Below are 22,990 nucleotides of genomic sequence, written 5' to 3'. Positions count from 1 at the left end.
TTGTGTATATGTACCACTACTCCCTTATTCAATCATCTGTTGATGGATATATAGGTTGCTTCCATGTTCTAGCTATTGTAAATGGTGCTGCAGTGAAAAGTGGGATACATGTGTGTTTTTCAATTTTGGATTCCTCAGGGCATATTCCTAGGCGTGCAGTTAATGGGTCTTTGGTGGTTTTTATTCCTAGTTTTTTAAGGAATCTCCATACTGTCTTCCATAGTGGCTGTATCAATTTACATTCCCACCAACAGTGCAATAGCATTTCCTTTTCTCCACACCCTCTCCAGTATATACTGTTTGTAGACGTTTTGTTGATGCCATTCTGACCGGTGTGAGGTGATACCTCATTGTAGTTTGATTTGCATTTCTCTACTAATGAATGATGCTGAGCATCTTTTCATGTGTTTGCATGTCTTCTTTGGAGAAATATCTGTTTAGGTCTTTTTCCCACTTTTTGACTGGGTTGTTTGTTTTTCTGTCATTGAGTTGTATGAAATACTTGTATATTTTGGAAATTAATCCTTTGTTAGTTGTTTCATTTGTTATTATTTTCTTCCATTTTGAGGGATGTCTTTACACCTTGCTTATAGTTTCCTTTGCTGTGCAAAAACTTTTAAGTTTAATCAGGTCCCACTTGTTTATTTTGTTTTTACTCCCATTACTCTAGGAGGTGAATCATAGAGGATCTTGCTTTGATTTATGTCGTTGACTGTTCTGCCTATGTTTTCCTCTACGAGTTTTATAGTTTCTGGTCTAACATTTAGATCTTTAATCCATTTTGAGTTTGTCTTTGTGTATGGTGTTAGAAAGTGTTCTAATTTCATTCTTTTACATGTAGCTCTCCAGTTTTCCCAGCACCATTTATTGAAGAGGCTATCTTTGCCCCATTGTATATTCTTGCCTCCTTTTTCAAAAATAAGGTGCCCATAGTATATAGGTTTATTTCTGGGCTTTCTATTTTGCTCCATTGGTCTATGTTTCTGTTTGTGTGCCACTACCATACTGTCTTGATGATTGTAGCTTTGTAGTATAACCTGAAGTCAGGACGGTTGATTCCTCCAGCTCCATTTGTCTTTTTCAAGCCTGTTTTGGCTCTATGGGTTCTTTCATGTTTCCATATGAATTGTAAAATGCTTTGTTCTAGACCTGTGAAAAATGCCATTTGTAATTTGACAGGGATCACATTGAATCAGTACATTGATTTTGATGGTATAGTCATTTTCATGATATTGATTCTTCTTACCTAGGAACAAGGAATATCTCTCTATCTGTTTATATCATCTTTAATTTCTTTAAGTCATGTCTTATAGTTTTCTATGTACAGTTCTTTTGTCTCCTTAGCTAAGTTTATTCCTAGATATTTAATTCTTTTTGTTGCAGTGGTGAATGGGATTAATTCCTTAATTTCTCTTTCAGATTTTTCATTGTTAGTATATAGAAATGCAAGTGATTTCTGTGTATTGATTTTGCATCCTGCAACTTTGCTGAATTCACTGATTAACTCTAGTAATTTTCTGACCGTATCTTTAGGGTTTTCTATGTACAGTGCCATGTCATCTGCAAACAATGAGAGCTCTCTTCTTTTCAATCTGGATTTCTTTTATTTCTTTTTCTTCTCTGATTGCTGTAGGTAGGACTTCCAGAACTAAGTTGAATAATATCAGTGAAAGTGGACACCCTTTTCTTGTTCCTGATCTTATAGGGAATGCTTTCAGCTTTTCACCATTGAGAATAATGTTTGCTGTAGGCTTATCATATATGGCCTTTACTGTGTTGAGGTAGGTTCCATCTATGCCCATTTTTGAAGAGTTTTAATCATAAATGGGTGCCGAATTTTGTCAAAGGCTTTTTCTGCATCTATTGAGATTACCATATGGCTTTTATCTTTCAGTTTGTATTATGGTATATCATATTGATTGATTTGTGTATTTTGAAGAATCCTTGCATCCCTGGAATAAACCCAACTTGATCATGGTGTATGAGCTCTTTGATGTGTTGCTGAATTCTGTTTGTTAAAATTTTCTTGAGGATTTTTGCATCTATGTTCATCAGTGATATTGGCCTGTAGTTTTCTTTTTTTGTGTTGTCTTTGTCTGGTTTTGGTATCAGAGTGATGATGGGCTCATAGAATGAATTTGGAAGTGTTCCATCCTCTGTTAATTTTGAAAGAGTTTTAGAAGGGGGGGCATTAGCTTGTCTCTAAAGGTTTGATAGAATTCTCTTGTGAAGCTATCTGCTCCTGGGCTTTTGTTTTTTCGAAGATTTCTGATCACAGCTTCAATTTTATTGACGTTTCTGTTGTATTTCTTGATTATAAAAGTCCATTTAAATCTGTTGTAAAGCTGGTTTGGTGGTACTGAATTCTCTTATTTTTGCTTGTCTGAAAAGTTTTTTATTTCTCCATCAATTTGAATGAGATCATTGCTGGGTACAGTAATCTTGGCTATAGATTTTTCCCTGTCAGTACTTTGAATATATCATGCCATTCCCTTCTGGCCTGCAGTTTCTCCTGAAAGATCAGCCCTTAAGTATACGGGGTTTCCCTTGTATGCTACTTGCTGTTTCTCCCTTGCTCCTTTTTATATTCTTTCCTTGTGTTTAGTCTTTGTTAGTTTGATTAGTATGTGTCTTGGTGTGTTTCTCCATGGGTTTATCTTGTATGGGACTTTTTGTGCCCCTTGCATTTGATTCACTATTTCCTGTTCTATGTTGGGGAAGTTTTCAACTATAATCCCTTCAAAAATTTTCTCTTCTTCTGGGACCCCTATAACTCTAATGTTGGTGCATTTGATATTGTCCCAGAGGTCTCTGAGACTATTCTCAGTTCTTTTCATTCTTTTTACTTTACTCTGCTCTTCAGAAGTTATTTCCACCATTTTATCTTCCAGCTTACTGATGTGTTCTTCTGCTTCAGATATTCTGCTATTGATTCTTTCTAGAGTATTTTTAAATTTCAGTAATTTTGTTGTCTCTGTGTGTTTATTCTTTAATTATTTTAGATCTTTGTTAATTGATCCTTGCATTTTCCACATTCTGTTTTCAAGGTTTTTGATCATCTTTACTATTATTATTCTGAATTATTTTTCAGGTAGTTTGCCTATTTCCTCTTCATTTATTTGGACTTCTGTGTTTCTGGTTTGTTCCTTCATTTGTGTAGTCTTTCTCTGCCTTATTTTTTTTTTTTTTTTTTTTTTACTTATTTTGTTTGTGGTCTCCTTTTCCCAGGCTTCAAAGAAAGTTGAATTCCCTTCTTGAAGAAAGTTGATTTCTTACTTCCCTTTGGTTTCTGCCCTCCTGGTTGGTCCAGTGGTTTGTGTAAGCTTCCTATAGGGTGACATTTGGACTGAGGTTTTGTTTGTTTGCTTTTCCTCTGATAGGCAAGGCTGATTGAGGTGATTGTCCTGTCTGTGGATGATAGGATTTGTATTTTTGCTGTTGTTGTTGTTTAGATGAGGTGTCCTGCACAAGGTGTTACTGGTGGTGGGGTGATGGTGGGTCTTGTATTCAAGTGGTTTATTTTGTGTGAGTTCTCACTATCTGATACTCCCTAGGGTTAGTTCTCTGATAGTCTCTGATAGTCTAGAGTCTTGGGGCCAGTGCTCCCACTCCAAAGGCTCATGGCTTGATCCCTTGTCAAGAATGAAGATTCCACAAGTGGTTTGTTATGGCATTAAGTGAGATTAAAACAAAAATCCAAAAAGGAGAAACCAAAGATGAACTCCGGACAAATGGCAGTTACAAAGTCAGGAAAGCAATAATAAAAATAATGGAATATATACATAAACATATATGTCCATGAGCAAAGTGAAAACCGTCCAAAACAACAACAACAACAACAGCAGCAAAAAATTATAGTAGATTGACCCGGCAAACAAAAGAAAACAAAAATTATATTTATCGGTTAAGAATAAAGGTAACTAAAGCACAAACTGGAAAATAATGCTAAAACAAGGTGCCAAGTGGGAAATAAAGCATTGAAAAGAAAACCAACAAATATGTTGAGAGGAAAGGAAAGAAAGAAAATAATGGACATGCAAATTTAAATAGAGGTAGATGAAGAAGATTTATACACCTGAAAAAGAACAGTAAGAAAGGCAAGCAAAGGAATAAATGTAGAAAAACATGATAGGTTTAAAAAATAAAATTATAAAAATGAGGGAAAAAATGGAAGAAGAAAGATAAAAGGAAAACTCCACAGAACTGCAAAATCCCAGTGTAGAGGCAGAGGTTTATAACAAGAATAAAAAGTGTGACTGAATATACACATATACATATACACCCATAAGCAAAATTGAAACAGTCCAACAAAAATAAAGTAACATAGACTGACCTGGCAAACAAAGTAAACCAAAAATTGTATCTACCAGAACAAAACTAACTAAAGGACACATTGGGAAACAAAAGTAAAACAAGGTGCCAATTATGGATTAAAGCAATGAAAATAAAACTATCAGATATGTTCAAGTAAAAGGAACAAAACATAGAAAGAAAGAATAGATATGCAAAGTTAGATAGAAGTAGATTAAAGAAGATTTATATATGGTTAAAATTAACTGCAAAGGGAAAAGAGCAGTAAGAAAAGAAAACAAAAGAATAAATGCAGAATAATAATAATATGCTTAAAAATTAAAATTAAAAAAGGAGAAAAGAAAATTAAAAAAAAAAGAAGAACTCCACAGAAATGCAAAAGCCTAATATAGAGGCAGAGGTTTATAATAACAATAAAAATTATGACTTAGAAAAAGAAAAGCTCAAAAGCTTAATTGGATTTCATAGTGCCAATAAAATCAAAAATACAAGAGTGGGGGAAAAGGAGAGAGAAAAAAAATCCAAAGAATCTACAAATGAAAACATAAGAGTAATAAATGTTCTTCTTGAGTCACTGCTATCAGAGTCCTTTCCCTCACTGGGAGTCACAGTTCACCTTACCTCCCTAGAATGCCCTCCAACACTGTGATGAGCGCTGGCCATGCTATGGGGCAGCTCAGATTCTAATCTGGTCCTCCTCCTACGTGTTCTTGCCTCCAAGGTCCACAGCTATCAGAACTAGTCTGTTTTCTTTTGTGGGAGTTTTCAATGACCTTTTGTATATTCCATAGACATAGAGTCTTCCTAGTTGATTGTGTGGATTTAATCTGCGGTGGGAAGGTTTTGGGTCTTCTTCCTTGGCCACACTGCCCCTGGTTTCAATTATGGGTTTATTTCCACCTCTACATGTGGGTCATCTACTGGGGTTTACCCCTGAGACTGCCCTGGAGGGCTTGGGTTTGGCCCTGTGAGGCCCAGGTGTGGAGCTGGTGCAGCCGCTTGAATCACAGGAGTTCTGGCAGCACCAGGTACTCAGGGGGTTGGCAGCTAGGGCAGCAGGAAATAGAGTGTTCTAGAAGGGTGTGGCAACCAGTATTGGCCAAAATGCTCCAGTATTCTTGCCTGGAGAACCGCCTTCCCTGACAGAGTAACCTGGCAGGCCAAAGTGTAGGGCGCCACAAAGAGTTGGACATGACTGAAGCAGCCCTGCGTGAACAGATGTAAGACTATTTTCGCCTGCGGACACTCTGCCCAATGAGAGTTGAGCGTGAAGGCGGCCCAGCCGCGTGGCTTGTGCGGACCCTGGTGGCACCTCGTGTGGAGGGACCCTGCCTCTGCTGCAGGAATTGTGGCCCCATCAGGGTCTCTTCTCGAGTTTCGTGTAGCTGGCGATCAGAAGGCCTCTTTGCCGGTCTTTCTCTGTAGCTCCGCCTGTTCGGGCCCTTCTCTGCTGCTCAGCACACCAGGCACATAGGGCCCCCACGCCCTGCCCCCAGTGGCTGGGGTCCTATTCTACAGTTCAGTGTATCAGGCATGTGGTGGACCAGCCTCTCTACTGTTCAGCTGCTGATGCTGGTGTCTGGGGAGAGCGAGGCTGTGGTGATGGCTCCGCCCACTATGCATGACTCAGCAGTATCACCTTGCTTCCATGGCTGCCTGGCTTTCCTCCACCAGCATTTCCCACCACAGTCTCCTCCCGCACATCCCCTCAATCCGTCTCGCCGCATTCAACAGCAGCGCTCACCCTGGGATTTCTCCATAATCCATAAACTCCAGCTCCCAGCCACTGCACCTTCCAGGGGACCTGCATTCCTGTCTGGGGTATGTAGAGCTGTGGCAAGGACTGATTCTCATTCCATTTAGACTGCCACAAATCACTTGTTTCATTCTCAGCTTTAAATGTTTCTCCTTTGACTCAAACAATCACCCTGATTGGGGATTGGACCCCTGCATCAGTTCCCCCACCCACTGAGGGCAGGTCCAGTCCTACTAACTCTCCTGTTTTTCCTCCTAGTTCCTTTGTCCAACCGAGTTTTGCATGGTTCTATATATTCTTTTCCACTGATCAGGTACTCCTGTCTGCTCTCAACTGATGTTCTGCATGCACTTCTGTGTCGGAAGGTGTCTTCCTGACGTATCTGTAGAGAGAGATGTACTCCACGTCCACCACTCCTCCGCCATCTTGTTCTCTCAAGCATAACTATTTTCAGTGAATATAACTTTTGTACTGAAGATTTTTAAAGTTATTTCCATATTATGTGGACTGGATATATTACTAAATATTCTAACTTTCCCATTTATTTGACAATGCTTTAGAATATTACATAAGTAATATGTTAGTGAACACCATGATGCATATGGATGGATTTATTTCATTTTCTTCTACATTGTTTCCATAACGTGGGAAAACTATCCAAAGGGGATTTACTTCATCTGTAAAATGGGGGCTATAATAATACATACCTTACAAAGTCATTTGGAGAATTAAATGAGCTATCCTTTGTTGTATTTAAAACAGTACTTGATGAAACAGATCACCAGCCCAGGTTGTTTGCATGAGACAAGTGCTCAGGGCTGGTGCACTGGGAAGACTCAGAGGGATGGGATGGAGGGGGAGGCAAAAGTGGGGATCAGGATGGGGAACACATGTAAATCCATGGCTGATTCATGTCAATATATGGCAAAAACCACTACAATATTGTAAAGTAATTAGCCTCCAACTAATAAAAATAAATGGAAAAAAAAAACAATACTTGATACATGTAAATAATATATAACTGTTCATTAATTTTTGTGGTGCAATGTTATTATATATTAATGTAATGCAATATTTAATAACTGAATTTTAAAACAAAATTATATGTTCACAAATTATTGATTGTTTGTAAAGTTGTTCATAATTCTTTATAGATTGCTATGACTTTTATCAAATAAAATTATTCTGGCAAGCACTAGATATTCTCCAGAAATATAGAGCTGTAAGGGTTCTCTTTTGGAGCTGAAGATCTTGTATTAAAATAATTTAACAGGATATAAATAAATGAACTCAAAACCAGAAAGAACCTAAGATAAAATGTCAGTTCTTAAGTATATAAAAGAAATACTCATGTCATTGTATCCAAGTTTTGAGGTGATAATAGAGCCATATTATTACAAAAATGTACTGGGGATAAGGACTTAGAGTGAGAACTTAGGTAAGGCACTAGGACTACACACAACCTCAAGTAGGTAGATTTTAAAGGTACTGAATTTCCTTAGGATTTCTTTATGCTATCCTTCTGTGTTATATTAGCCATATTTATACAATGACACATGATTACATCATATTGCTTTTTAAAATGCATGTTTAAATTTACTATAAGATCCAGGAATTAACTGACATCTGATGTATTTTTAATACCCAATTGCTTTTCACTTTGATATTCATTAAGTTGTTAGACATAGTGCATTGGCAATGTGAGTTGGGTAATACAATTTATTCCTTCAAATCTTGAAAACAAATTTTCACTTGAAAAAAATAAGGATGCTAAAAGTGCTATCTTCATTGGATTGATATGAAGGCCAGTAAGAAAATCCATGCTAATTGTTTAACAGAGTGTTTGACAAGTAAGATGCAGCTATTATTATATGAAAGAAAATGTAGATGTTAAAAAGCATTGGCACTAGAATTAATCTGGCTCTGTTTAAAACACAACTCATTCATTCACATGATGTGAAATTAGATAAGAAGACTTAGCAACTGAACAACAACAACAACTTATGGAAGATTATATTATTATTCATTCATTTCCACTTATTTCCTTGGATATATAAACAGGGTTACACTATACTTCCACTAAGACTGGGTTTGGCCAATTAAGTTTTAGCCAATCAAACACGAGCTGCAAGAGTCGCTTTGGGGCAAAGGCCTCACTGGCCCACTTGTGCACCCCAGTGTTCTCTCATTCCCTCTCCCTCAGATACTGATCCCTGTTTTAGCTGAGATCCTAGAATGAAGAGGATGCAAAGCAGAAGAAAAGAATGAGTGAAGAATTAGCTTCTGTTGCCTTCATTTGCCTGTCCTGGTAGATCAAAATTTTAACCAACACAGTCTCATTCTGCTTATCCATAAGCAAAGGCTAACATTTTGCCCATAAGGGTTTTGGTAACAAGCAATTGAAATTGATAAATTTCTGTTACAATTGTACAGTAATTTGAACATTCTTTGCATTGCCTTTCTTTGGGATTGGAATGAAAACTGATCTTTTCCAGGCCTGTGGCCACTGCTGTTTTCCAAATTTGTTGGCATATTGAGTTCAGCACTTTCACAGCATCATCTTTTAGGATTTGAAACAGCTCAACTGTAATTCCATCACCTCCACTAGCTTTGTTCTTAGTGATGGTTCCTAAGGACCACTTGACTTCACATTGCAAGATGTCTGACTCTAGATGAGTGATCACAGCATCATGGGCATCTGGATCATTAAGATCTTTTTTGTATAGTTCTGTGTATGCTTGTCACCTCTTCATCTCTTCTGCTTCCGTTAGGTCTACACTGTTTCTGTCCTTTATTGTGCCAAGCTTTGCATGAAATATTCCCTTGGTATCTCTAATTTTCTTGAAGAAATCTCTTGTCTTTACCATTCTATTGTTCCCTCTATTTCCTTGCATTGACCTCATAGGAAGGTTTTCTTCTCTCTCCTTATTCTTTGGAGCTCTACATTCAGATGGGTATATCTTTCCTTGTATCCTTTGCCTTTCAATTCTCTTCTTTTCACAACTATCTGTAAGGCCTCCTCAGACAACTATTTTGCCTTTTTGCATTTCTTTTTTTGGGGATGGTTTTGATCATTCCTGTACAATGTCACCAACTCCATCCATAGTTCTTCAGGTACTGTGTGTATGTGATATAGTCCCTTGAATCTATTTATCACTTCCACTGTATAATAAAGGATTTGATTTAGGTCATACCTGAATGGTCTAGTGGTTTTGCCTACTTTCTTCAAGTTAAGTCTGAATTTTGAAATAAACATTCATGATCTGAGCCACAGTCTGCTCCCGGTCGTGTTTCTGCTGACTGTTTAAGCTTCTCCATCTTCAGCAGCAAATAATATAATCAATCTGATGTCAGTATTGACCATCTGGTGATGTCCATGTGTAACATTGTCTCTTGTGTTGTTGGTAGAGGGCGTTTGCTATCACCAGTGCATTCTCTTCGCAAAACTATGTTAGCCTTTGCCCTGCATCATTTTGTACTCTAAAGTCAAACTTAACTGTTACTCTAGGTATCTCTTGGCATCCTTCTTTTGCATTCCAGTCCTCTATGATGAAAAGAACATCTTGTTTTGAAGTTAATATTAGAAGGTCTTGTAGGTCCTCACAGAACTGTTCAACTTCAGCTTCTTTGGCATTAGTGGTTGGGACATAGACTTGGATTACTGTGATATTGAATGGCTTGCCTTTGAAACAAACAGAGATAACTTTGTCATTTTTTAGATTGCACCCAAATACTGCATTTCAGACTCTTTTGTTGACTATTTCTAAAGAGTTTCCACCCACAGTAGTTGATATAATGGTCATCTGAGTTAAACATGTCCATTCTAGCCCATTTTAGTTCACTGATTCCCAAAATATTGATGTTCACTCTTGCCATCTCCTGTTTGACCACTTTCAATTTACCTTGATTCATGGACCTAATATTCCTGGTTGCTATGCAGTATTGTTCTTTACAGCATCAGACTTTACTTCCATCATCAGTCACATCAACATCTCGGGTTTTTTTTTGTTTGTTTGTTTGTTTGTTTTGCTCTTTTGCTTTGGCTCCATTACTTTGGCATTGTTTTCTCTTCGGTTCCAATCCCAAAGAAAGGCAATGCCAAAGAATGTTCAAACTACAGTACAATTGCACTCATCTCACATGCTAGAAAAGTAATACTCAAAATTCTTCAAGCTAGGCTTCAACAGTATGTGAACCAGTACTTCCAGATATTCAAGTTTATTTAGAAAAGGCAGAGGAACCAGAGATCAAATTGCCAACTCTGTTGGATCAAACAAAAAGCAAGAGAATTCCAGAAAAAGAATATCTACTTCTGCTTTGTTGACTACACCAAATCTTTGACTGTGTGGATCACAACAAACTGTGGACAATTCATACCAGACCTCCTTACCTGCCTCTTGAGAAATCTGGATGCTAGTCAAGAAGCAACAGTTAGAACTAGACATGGAACAATGGACTCGTTCATAATAGGGAAAAGAGTAGGTCAAGACTGTATATTGTCACCCTGTTTATTTAACTTCTATGTAGAGTATGTAATGCAAAATGCTGGGCTGGATGAAGCACAAATGGGAATCAAGATTGCCGGTAGAAATATCAATAACCTCAGATATGCAGATGACACCACCATTAGGGCAGAGAGTGAAGAGGAACTAAAGAGCCTCTTGATGAAAGTGGAAGAGGAGAGTGAAAAAGTTGGCATAAAACTCAACATTCAAAAAAATGAAGATCACAGCATCTGGTCCCATCACTTCCTGGCAAATAAATGGGGAAACAATGAAAACAGTGACAGACTTTATTTTCTTGGCTCAAAAGTCACTGCAGATGGGACTGCAGTCATGAAATTAAGACATTTGCTCCTTGGGGGAAAAGCTATGACAATCTAGACAACATATTAAAAACCAGAGACATTTGGAAAAACCATTGGTTTGACTATATGGACATTTGTCAGCAAAGTAATGTCTCTGGTTTTTAATATGCTGTCTAGATTGCCATAGCTTTTTCCCCAAGGAGCAAGGGTCTTAATTTACTTTTGAACTGCAGTGCTGGAGAAGTCTCTTGAAAGTCCCCAGCAAGGAGATCAAATCAGTCAATTCTAAAGGAAACCAACACTGAATATTCATTGGAAGTTGTGATGGTGAAGCTGGAGCTCCAATACTTTGGCCTTCTGATGCAAAGAACTGACTCCTTTGAAAAGACTCTGGTGCTAGGAAAGACTGAAGGCAGGCAAGAAGTAGATGACAGAGGATGAGATGGTTGGATGGCATCACTGACTCAATGGACATGAGTTTGGGCAAGCTTCAGGAGTTGGTGATGGATAGGTAAGCCTGGGGTGCTTCAATCCATGGGGTTGCAAAAAGTTGGACACAACTGAGCAACTGAACTGAACTGAACTGAACCATCATAATAATTGGTAATTATCTCTTTGAAATATTTATCACATGACTATCAAGAAACTACTCTCCAGTTTTCACTTTCTTAACTCCAAAATACAGGCCATGAGCCTGCAAAAACTGCAGTTGTGAGATGGATTTCTTATGAGACCTATTTAAAAGGAGCATGAAAAGATGGCTATAATACCCACCTATCTGCACATAACTAACATGTGATCTTTCATAAGAACTTAAAAACTTTTTTGGGTTTCTATTTCCACATCTGTAAACTAGATTTAGTATTAATAATCTCTTATAGTTATTTCAAGTTAATAATCTGTTGTAGTTATTTCAAGTTATTATCCAAGTGCATGAAGAAATGCCAATCATTCTTCTATAGTCACTTTGAAACAGTTCTTCACTTCCCATTCCATAATACTAATCCCTCCTGTTTAGGTGTATCTTTGGATGTAGTTCCTGGAGCACTGTGAGAAAATTGTTTTACACAAAATGCTTGTTTCAGCAAACCATCAAATTTTCAGGACCCACAAGTTCCAGATTTCTTTATATCCAGAAGATACCTAGACTCACCTGATCCCAGGCAACATAAGAAGTTCATCTTAAGTTAGAAATGAAGCCACTGTGACCTCCATAAAAGACAGATTCCAATAATTTATGCCAATATATTGCTCTGTAGTTTGAACTTATTTTTTTAAATACGCATGTTGATTTTTTTGACTAATTTTTTCAAGATTTACTGAGGTTTATGAGCTTTGGTGTGGTGAAAATTTCTGGTTTGATTAAATATACCTTTACAGTATAATATTTGGTTCCTAGTTAGCATGCATTTATAATGGATATAACATTGTAATAAGAATTCCATCTTTAGCTTCAATAACAACTTAAAGATATAATGGGTTCTGAAAATCTGGCGATAGTGGTTGGAATCATGACAATAATTGAACAGTGTACTCTTGACTTGTTATTCACTTCTCTAGTGATCAGTTTATGCTGCATCTTACTTTGTAAATTCTGAATGTGTGCTAAAAGACACTCAAATACAGCACCATTTTGTGAGTCTGTATCATAAAAGCCCTAACTGAAAGTATTTTGGACTCTGTAATCATGGTTTTTTGCCCAGTTTTGTTAACCTCCATATGTGGAACAATATAGTCTCAGATCTTAGTTTCTTTACAGTGTGGATTGATTCTTCCTGGAAGAAATAATGTGTATCTCCTCTCATGTCATGCAGTTTTGATTTCTCTCTTTCTGTTTATTAATTTGTTGAATTTCGGCTGAGGCTTACTATGTGTAAATCAATAGAAATATCTGGTACAGAAATAATTAGGAACCAAAACTTATCAACTCTGCTTGTGTATGTCAATGATAGCTCTAGAGAACAGAAAAGCCTTGGACTGAGTCCAATACAGTGAGGTGTTTTCAAATAAATGAAAGAGGATAGCTTTTCAAGGAGAAGGAAATGTGTCTTAACATAGATAAGATATGACTATAGTATATTTGGGGAGCTGTGCATAGGTCAGAATGATGAGTGTGAGTTGTATGTTTATAAGAAAATAGCTAAAACCAAAGATTTGATCAGCCAAGAAAGACAGAAGAGCCAACACATTGGAAAAGACCCTAATGCTGGGAAAGATTGGAGACAAAAGGAGAAGAGGACAGCAGAAAATGAGATAGTTACAAAGCAATACTGGCTCAATGGACATGAATCTGAGCAAACTCTGGAAACAGTGAAGGAGAGAGAAGCCTGACATGCTGTAGTTCATGGGATCATAAAGAGTTGGACATGATTTAGTGGCTGAACAACAACAAGATACAGGTTAAAGATTGCCTTATATAAAATAAGAAATTTAGAGTCTATGATTTATACAATATGGAGCTATTCGAGACTTTAAAACAGGAAAGTGACATGAAGTTTTGTGTTTTGAAAGATTACTCTGTTATAGTGGAAAAGATGCAGTGAAGGGAGAAGGAAAAACAGATAAAAACTAGTTCAATAATCTAGAAGAATCATGACCGCTGCACCATGAGTGGAGTAGAGAGAAGATGTAGAAAGGAAACAAGCATGCAGAATTAGAGAGGCACAGATAAGGTCTGGTGTAACAGGAAAGATAGAGAGGTTGTAGTTTGATTCCTATACTGAATGACTTAATGAGTAGAGGAGAAATTAACTACAATAATACTACAAAGTAAGCAAAATTTTTGAAAAGTTTTTGCTTTGTTTCATCTTTATTTCTCTTTACTTTCTGTAGTAGGTGATTTGCAAAGAGGCACTAATGGTGACTTGCATCTGTGAACATACATATTGCTTCTCCTACTGAGAAATTGGGAAAGAAGTACATCAAGGTTGTTTATTGTCACCCTGCTTGTTTAACTTATATGAAGAGTACATCATGCAAAATGTCACCTGAATGAAGCACAAGCTGGAATCAAGACTGCTGGGAGAAATATCAATAACTTCAGATATGCAGATGATACCACCTTAAAGATAGAAAGGGAAGAGGAACTAAAGAGCCTCTTGATGATGGTGAAAGAGGAGAGTGAAAAAGCTGACTTAAAACTCAACATTAAATAAACTAAGACCATGGCATCTGATCCCATCACATTATGGCAAATATACAGAAAAAAAAAATGGAGACAATGACAAACTTTATTTCCTTGGGCTCCGAAATCACTGTGAACAGTGACTACAGCAATGTTATTAAAAGATGCATGCTCCTTGGAAGAAAAGCTATGACAAACATAGATAGCATATTAAAAAACAAAACAAAACAAAACAGAGACATTACTTTGCTGACAAAGGTCCATCTAGCCAAAGCTATGGGTTTTGTTTTGTTTTGTTTTGTTTTTTCAGTAGTCGTATATGGATGTGAGAGTTGGACCATAAAGAAATCGGAGCACCGAAAAATTGATGTTCTTGAAATGTGCTGGAGAAAATTCTTGACAGTTTCATGAACAGCAAGGAGATTAAACCAGTCAATCCTAAAGCAAATTCGTTTTGAATATTCATTGGAAGGACTGATGCTGAAGCTGAAGGTCTAATAATTTGACCACCTGATGGGCTCATTGGAAAAGAACCTGATGATGGGAAAGACTGAGGGAAGGAAGAGAAGAGGATGACAGAAGATGAGATGGTTGGATGGCATCATCGAGTCAATGGACATGAGTTTGACTAAACTCCAGGATATAGTGAAGGCCAGGAAAGCCTGGCATTCTGCAGTTCATTGGGTTGCAAAGAGTCAGACACGACTGAGCCACTGAGCAACAACAATTGAGAAATGGAATCTGTTATACCTCCCTTGACCTCAGCTTGCCTCATGACTTGCTTTAAGCTATAGAATATGACAGAAGTGATCATACTTTTATGAGCTCCAATTGCTCCATTTTTTTTTCCTCTTGAGCCCTGGAGCTATTGTGTAAACTTGTCCAACTATAGTGCTAGAGAGAGATGGCTAAGAGAATCTTAATGATGTGAGACACAGAGGCCAGCTCCTAGCCATTCCAGTCACCCCAACAGAGACAGAAAATAGGTGAGTGAAGCCTCATTGGATACCCCAAGTTAGACATTTCTGGTCAACATCAATCACATGGAACACAGACAAGCCATCCAAACTGAGTCTTCTCTGTATTACAGATTCATGAGCACATAGGTAGTTGTGTTTTAAGCTATTCAGTTTTAATTTATCTATTTATTTTTGGCAGTGCCAGGGTTTCATTGCTGTTGGCAGGCTCTCTCTAGTTACACTGAGCAGGGGCCACTCTCTAGCTGTGGTGCGTGGGCTAATTGCAGTGACTTCTTGGGTTGCAGAGCACTGGCTTTAGAACTCGGCTTAATAGTTGTGGTACATGGCCTTAGTGTCCTCACAGCATGTGGGATCCTCCCAGACTAGGAACTGAACCCATGTCCCCTGAATCAGCAGGCAGATTCTTAACCACTAGACTACTAGGGAAGTCCAAGCTATTCAGTTTTGGAACAGACTTTTTGTATGCAACAATTGATAAACAAAAGGCCCTCCCTCTTTATTTTCCTTTATTTATATTCCTTTCCATTTTTTTTATTATTTCATTATTTCTTTTTCCCTTCTTACTTTCTTTCCTCCCTTCCTTCCTTTCTTCTTACCTCCTGAAGCAAACAAATAGCAGTGTAAACAGAGGAGAATGTGGCAGTAAATGGGCTTAATATAATTTCCAGAAGATCAACAGTTCTTTATGCTTCTCCTTAATGACACTTTTGTCCTACAAATTTCCTCTGATACTCTTTAAAGCAGACCATAAAGATACCATAATACAGCATCCATATAAGGAACTCACAAGTAGCAAGTGTTTGGCATTCATGAGAAAACCCCTTGTAACACATAGGTTTTTATGATATATGTGAAGAAATTGCATATATATTAATATCTTTATATATCCAAGCAAAAGATAATTAACTGTATATATATATATATAGAGAGAGAAACTAGAAACTATAAAACTAAAGAAAAGAATAAAAACAAAAAGTATATAAAGTTTTGTTTAATGAATGTCATTTGCCATGTTACAATATTTTTAATTATTTTTTATTACAACTCATAAGTGCAAATTATGAAGCCAACATTTCTCCTCATAGATGGGTAACTGGGAAACTATTTTCAGCATCTTTAAAAATATGTATACAACTTTTAGACATTGAGATTCATTTTCATTTTTTTTTCCTTTTAATCAGGAAGGTATAGCTAACATATGTCTTTGGAAATTTTTATTTAAATATTTTTATAATACTTTGTCCTGTTTAGTAACCAAATAGCTTTAACAAGGTGGTCATTTTCTGTAAATATAAACCCAGTTCATAAAATGTTGCATCTTTGCCTTAAGGAAAACACATTTAAAAGAGAAGGCTTTCATTATGGAGGAAAAAGGCATGAGGTTCACTGAAGTCACCTGGGGAATTATAAAAAAAAAGAAGAAGAAGATTCCCACACTCAGCAGTGCCAGAAGTGGGAATTTATTTGCAAAACATCCACAGCTATATTGCACAGTCTTACACCCTCCTTGAGAAGGAGAAGATACAAAAAGGCTCCTCCATTTTCTCTTTTTAAATTAAGTTGCTTGTTTCCATAGTTATCATCGAAATATATTTCAAGTATCTTAGCCCCTCTCAAATCTCCTGTTATCTGTTCCAAAATAACCTGTCTAAATAATTTTATACCCAAAATCTCTATGTCAACTTTTGTTAACATAGCTTCCTATACTTTGATTTCTGTCTTCCACAAATTCCAAATACTTTATACTACCTTATTTTCATTGACCTAATCATATCTTATATATTGTTTTTCAGTGCACCACCACAACAAACATTAAAATTTCCCCTCTTCTAGTATTTAAATGTTTAATCTCTTCATAATAAAATTATTTTTAAAATGAAAGAATCAGTTTGATTAGCTTCTAAGTCCTTGTGTACTCTTTTGGCCAATAAAATTAAGTAGAGTATTTATACCAAGCAAGAATTCAGTAATGTCCCAGTCTTGAAAGGATGGGCAAGGAAAAGGATTTATATGAGTAAATACATGAATTTTCTTCATCTTTGCATGTGTGACCTTGGGTTTGAGCCTAAACGTTCAGGCTCACATGTAGAATCAAGACTATGGCCCCTAAAAGCTTTTTCAGCTCCAATGTTTTATGGCTAATAATCTTTGAGATTGTCTGCGGTATTTATTTGTGTGCTTTCTAGTGTCAAGCTACATTGATACATGTTTACAATAAACATTTATTATGTCTCTATTATATGGCAGGCATACTTTTGTGGCATGGTAGCCTCCTTTCATCAATGGGGGGTATGTTTTAGTAGTCCCAGTACATGCTTGAAACCATGGGTAGTATGGACCATATATATACCATTTTTTTCCTATACATACATAACCATGATAAAGTTTAACTTATAAATTAGGCATAGTAAGAGATCAACAACAATACTACTGATAAAATAAAATAGAGATAAAAACATAATGCAGTAAAAGTTACGTGAATGTGATCTCTTTCCTTCTTTCTCTCTCCCAAAACATCTAATTTTGCTGTACTCACCCTTCCTCTCTGATGATGATGGGAGATGATCCAGTGTCTATATAATGAGATAAAATGAAGTGAATGACTTACTCATTGTGGCATAGCATTAGGCTACTATTGACCTTCTGATGATAACCCAGAAGAATCGTCTACTTCAGGTGATCCTGGATCTTCAATCCATGATGATGTCCATGGGTGGAAGTAAAGAGCAGACAGTGTCCATGGTTTGGGATTAAGGCATGAAGGAGCAGGATAGCATAAGATTTTATCATGATACTCACAAAAGCAAGCAGTTTCAGTTCAGTTTAGTTCAGTTCAGTCACGCAAGCTGTGTCCAACTCTTTGTGATCCCATGAACTATAGCACTCCAGGCCTCCTTGTCCATCACCAACTCCCAGAGTTTACTAAAACTTATGTCCATCGAGTTGGTGATGCCATCCAACCATCTCATCTTCTGTTATCCCCTTCTCCTCCTGCCCCCAGTCCCTCCCAGCATCAGGGTCTTTTCCAATGAGCCAGCTCTTCACATCTGGTGGCCAAAGTATTGGAGTTTCAGCTTCAGCATCAGTCCTTCTAATGAATATTTAGGACTGACTTCATTTAGCATGGACTGGTTGGATCTCCATGCAGACCAAGGGGCTCTCAAGAGTTTTCCCCAACACCACAATTCAAAAGGATCAATTCTTTAGTGTTTAGCTTTCTTTATACTCCAACTCTCACATCCATTCGTGACAACTGGAAAAACTGTAGCCTTGACTAGACAGACCTTTGTTGGCAAAGAAATGAATATGCTATGTAGGTTGGTTATAACTTTTCTTCCAAGGAGCAAACATCTTTTAATTTCATGGCTGCAGTCACCATATGCAGTGATTTTGGAGCCCCAAAAAACAAAGCCTGACACTGTTTCCATTGTTTCCCCATCTATATGCCATGAAGTGATGGGACCAGATGCCATGATCTTAGCTTTCTGAATGTTGAGCTTTAAGCAAATTTTTTCAATCTCTTCTTTCACTTTCATCAAGAGGCTCTTTAGTTCTTTCTTTCTGCCATAAGGGTGGTGTCATCTGCATATCTGAGATTATTGATATTTCTCCTGGCAATCTTGATTCCAGCTTATGCTTCATCCAGCTCAGCATTTTGCATGATGCTCTATGCATATTAGTTAAATAAGCAGGGTGTCATTATACAGCCTTAGCATACTCCTTTCCCAATTTGGAACCACTCTGTTGTTCCATGTCCAGTTCTAACTGTTGCTTCCTGACCTGCATACAGATTTCTCAGGAGGCAGGTCAGTTGGCCTGGTATTCCCATCTCTTTAAGAAGTTTCCACAGATTGTGGTGATCCACACAGTCAAAGGCTTTGGTATAGTCGATAAAACAGAAGTAGATATTTTTCTGGAACTCTCTTGCTTTTTGATGATCCAACGGTTGTTGGCAATTTGATCTCCAGTTCTACTCCTTTTACTAAATCCAGCTTGAACATCTGCAAGTTCATGGTGCATGTACTGTTGAATTCTGTCTTGGAGAATTTTGAGGATTATTTGCTAGCATGTGAGATGTGTACAATTGTGTAGTAGTTCGAACATTCTTTGGCATTGACTTTTGGGGGGGGGGGCGATTGGAATGAAAACTGACCTTTTCCAGTTCTTTTGATACTGCTAAGTTTTCCAAATTTGCTGACATATTGAGTGCAGCACTTTCACAGCATCATCTTTTAGGATTTGAAATAGCTCAACTGGAATTCCATCACCTCCACTAGCTTTGCTTGTAGTGATGCTTTCTAAGGTCCACTTGACTTCACATTCCAGGATGTCTGGATGTAGGTGAGTGATCACACCATCATGATTGTCAGGGTCATGATGATCTTCTTTGTATAGTTCTGTCTATTCTTGCCACCTCTTCTTAATATCTTCTGCCTCTGTTAGGTCTACACTCTTTCTGTCCTTTATTTAGCACATCTTTGAATGAAATGTTCCCTTGGCATGTCTAATTTTCTTGAAGCTATCTTTACTCTTTCCCATTCTATTGTTTTCCTCTATTTCTCTGCACTGATCGCTGAGGAAGGCTTTCTTATCTCTCCTTGCTATTCTTTGTAACCCTGCATTCAAATGGGTATATCTTTCCTTTCTCTTTTGCCTTTCACTTCTCTTCTTTTCTCAGCTATTTTTATGGCCTCCTCAGACAACAATTTTGCCTTTTGCGATTCTTTTTCTTGGGAATGGTCTTGATCCCTGTCTCCTGTACAATGTCAGGAACCTTTGTCCATATTTCTTGAGGCACTCTGTCAGATCTAATCCCTTGAACCCGTTTGTCACTTCCACTGTATAGTCGTAAGGGATTTGATTTAGGTCATACCTGAGTGGTCTAGTGGTTTTCCCTACTTTCTTCAATTTAAGTCTGAATTTGACAATAAGGAGTGCATGATCTGAGCCACAGTCATCTCCTGGTCTTGTTTTTGCTGACTGTATAGAGCTTCTCCATCTTTGAAGCTTCTTCATTTTGTCTTCATTACCTCCACCATAGTTTGACAGATGGGTCATGGTGGTGAGTTCTGACAAAATGTGGTCCACTGGAGAAGGGAATCACAAACCACTTCTGTATTCTTGACTTCAGAACCCTATGAACCATATGAAAAGGCAAAAGATAGGACACTGAAAGATGAACTCCCCAGGTCAGTAGGTGTCCAATATGCTCCTGGAAATCAGTGGAGAAATAACTCCAGAAAGAATGAAGACATGGAGCCAAAGCAAAAACAACCCCCAGCTGTGGATGTGACTGTTGATAGAAGTAAAGTCTGATGCTTAAAAAAAAAAAATATTGCATAGGAACCTGAAATGTTTGGTTCATGAATCAGGGCAAATTGGAAGTGGTGAAACAGGAGATGTGAAGAATGAATATTGACATTTTAGGAATCAGTGAACTAAAATGGACTGGAATGGATGTATTTAACCCAGATGACCCTTATACCTACTACTGTGGGCAAGAATCCTTTAGAAGAAATGACAGAATGATCTCTGTTCATTTCCACAGCAAACCATTCAACAGCACAGTAATCCTAGTCTATGTCCTGACCAGCAATGCTAAAGAAACTGAAGTTGAATGGTTTTATGAAGACCTACAAGACCTTCTAGAACTAACACCCCCAAAAGATGTCCTTTTTATTATATGGGACTGGAATGCAAAAGTAGGAAGTCAAGAAATACCTGGATTAACAGGGAAATGTGGCTTTGGAGTACAGAATGAAGCAGAACAAATGCTAATAAAGTTTTGCCAAGAGAATGCACTGGCATTCAGTTTAAAATTTATAAATTTTTGATCAGCCATGATGGCAGACTAGAAAGACTCTGAAATCACCTCTTCTCACAGGTATACCAAAGTTGCAATTAATTATAGAACCATCAATGAATAAAACAGGAACATACCAGAGAATATCTTCTACAACTAAAGACATAAAGAAGGAACAACAGTACTGGTAGGAGGGGCATAGTCACAATATAGTCAAGTCCCCTACCCCTGAGTGTTCAGTCCATAAATGGGAGATTAATTCAAATTGCAAAAGTTTTCCCCAAAGATTAAGTGAGCCTATGCCCCATATCCAGACTCCTCAGCTTGGGGGTTCTGCACCAGGAAGACAAACCCTGGTGCAATTTGGCTTTGGAAGTCATCAGAGCTTATTTTAAGAAATCCCAGAGGGCTGTGGGAAATAGAGACTCCACTCTTAAACTATTATTCACTGAGTTGTGTCTGACTCTTTGCAATCCTGTAGACTATAGGCCAGCAATCTCCTATGTCTACAGGATTTCCCAGGCAAGAATACTGGAGTGAATTGCCATTCCTATCTCTAGGGTATCTTCCTGACTCAAGGATCAAGCCTGGGTCTTCTGCATTGGCAGGCAGATTCTTTATCATCTGAGCCATTGCATGCTCCAGGACTCAGAGCAAAAGCAGTAATTGGAAAGGAACCTGAGTCAGACTCATCTGCTGATCTAGAGGGCCTCCAGAAAGGCAGGTGGTGCCTACAGCTCACTCTGGGAACCTAGACAGTAATGGCAGCCATTTTGGGAAATCATTCTACACGTTGACACTGATGCTGGTAAGTGCAATTTTGGAGTCTTTCCTATAGATTTTCAGCCTCCAGATTCAGCCCTGCCCTTGCACAACAGCCTGTAGACACCTTAGGCCAAGCAACTAACTTGGCATAGACACAGATCAACCCACTTGCAGATTGGCTGCTTTAAGAATCCTTGAGCCCACAGCCTCCCCTGGACACAGTCCTGCCCACAAGAGAATCCAGGACTTGACACCCTACATTAGTTCACAGGTACTAGTCCCAGGATCCCCACTAGACACAGGGTATAGGCCCCAAGGCCCTACAGCCAGAGAGCTGGGGACTCAGCTCCACATACCAGTGGGCAGACAGCAGCCCTAGAAAAGCTGGCCCACCTACCAGTGATCCTTCTTGAGCCTCAGGCCCTACCTCACTCACCAGCAGGCAGAGAAAATCTTCTGTAGGACTACAGTCCTGCAACCTGTGGACCTAGGTCACCCATGAGCAGGCCTGCATCTGTCCTGGGACAAGTCGGGCTCTGCCCCTGCTGTCCAGTGAGCCTGATCTAGTCTTATGCTCAGTCCACCCACCAATGGGTAGACATTAGCCACAGGCCAACTGCAGCCTTGCAGCGTACAGACCCAGATCCAGGCTACCCATGAGCAGGCCAATACCTGCCCTGGGACCAAATGTGCCATGGCCCTGCCCACTATAGGCCAACATAAGCTTTGAAACCTCAGGGACACCACAGCCAAGTGGTGTCAGGAACTGACCACACTCGGCAGCAATGTGACACCAACTCTGATAGTCCATTGAGTCTGGAAGCCAGGAATCAGCTCTGCCCACCAGTGGAACAGCACTAACCCCAGGACCTATTTAGATATAAAAGTTTCATGGTAACCACAAACTGAAATTTTACAGTAAATATAAACACAAGAAAAGAAAAAGAAATTCAAACATAATACTAAAGGTAGTCATCAAATCACAAAAGAAGAAGAAAGGAAACAACAACAACAATAACAAAAAGAATTAAGATCTACATAAACAACTCTGAAGCAATTAAGGAAATGTAAGAAGAACATACATATCAATAGTTACCTTAAATGCAAATGAACTAAATGCTGCAATCAAAACACATAGAGTGGCTGAATAGATACAAAAACAAGACCTATATATAAGCTGCCTATAAGATACTCACCTCAGATCTAGAGAAACACACAAACTGAAAGCGAGTGAATGGAGAGAAAAAAAAAAAATCTCTGAAAACAGAAATTAAAAGAAAGCTAGATTAAGAATACTTTTATCAGACAAAAGATGCATTAAAATAAAGACTGTGACAAGAGAAAAAGAAGAACATCAAGAGATCAATCCTAGAAAAAGATATAACAATTGTAAATATATATGCATCCAACAAAGTATCACCTAAATATATAACGAAAATATTAA

Source organism: Muntiacus reevesi, chromosome 18, assembly GCF_963930625.1.
Source record: "Muntiacus reevesi chromosome 18, mMunRee1.1, whole genome shotgun sequence".
In the NCBI taxonomy this organism is placed as follows: domain Eukaryota; kingdom Metazoa; phylum Chordata; class Mammalia; order Artiodactyla; family Cervidae; genus Muntiacus; species Muntiacus reevesi.
This window is presented reverse-complemented; position numbering follows the sequence as displayed.